The sequence below is a fragment of the Natator depressus genome, chromosome 28 (genome assembly GCF_965152275.1).
Source record: "Natator depressus isolate rNatDep1 chromosome 28, rNatDep2.hap1, whole genome shotgun sequence".
Taxonomy (NCBI): Eukaryota; Metazoa; Chordata; order Testudines; family Cheloniidae; genus Natator; species Natator depressus.
The window spans coordinates 7879093-7879984 of record NC_134261.1 but is presented as its reverse complement, the minus strand read 5'-3'; positions in this window follow the sequence as shown (position 1 = coordinate 7879984).

Genomic DNA, 892 nt, shown 5'->3' with positions numbered 1-892 from the left:
ACTCGGCTCCGGTCCGCCTCGTCCCCTTTCCCTTACTGACTCCCCTGCCTCGGGTGGGCCCGATCCTTTTTTCCGTTTTTTTTTTTCGCTCCGGAGGCTTCATGAGCCCCCCCCCAACACCCCTTTGGGGGTCGGTGAAAATTTTTTTTTCAGACTTCCAGGGGCCCGATCCTGGCCGCGGGCACCCGGCTCCGGGCACCCGGCTCCGGGCCGCCTCGTCCCCTTTCCCTTACTGACTCCGCTGCCTCGGGTGGGCCCGATCCTTTTTTCCGTTTTTTTTTTTCCGCTCCGGAGGCTTCGTGAGCCCCCCCCAACACCACTTTGGGGGTCGGTGAAAAAATTTTTTTCAGACTTCCAGGGGCCCGATCCTGGCCGCGGGCACCCGGCTCCGGGCACCCGGCTCCGGGCCGCCTCGTCCCCTTTCCCTTACTGACTCCCCTGCCTCGGGTGGGCCCGATCCTTTTTTCCGTTTTTTTTTTTTTTCGCTCCGGAGGCTTTATGAGCCCCCCCCAATACCACTTTGGGGGTCGGTGAAAAAAATTTTTCAGACTTCCAGGGGCCCGATCCTGGCCGCCGGCACCCGGCTCCGGGCACCCGGCTCCGGGCCGCCTCGTCCCCTTTCCCTTACTGACTCCCCTGCCTCGGGTGGGCCCGATCCTTTTTTCCGTTTTTTTTTTTTTCGCTCCGGAGGCTTTATGAGGCCCCCCCTAACCGTTTTTGGGGTCGGTGAAAATTTTTAGTCAGACTTCCAGGGGCCCGATCCTGGCCGCGGCTTCGCAGGCTGGCCTGGGGGGGGGGGCATCTCTAGCTCCGGCCGCGGACGGCGAGACGCTCGGCCACCAGGTCAGCCCGGAGGAAAAGGCTGAAAAAAATGTCTAAGTCCCCCCGGGAC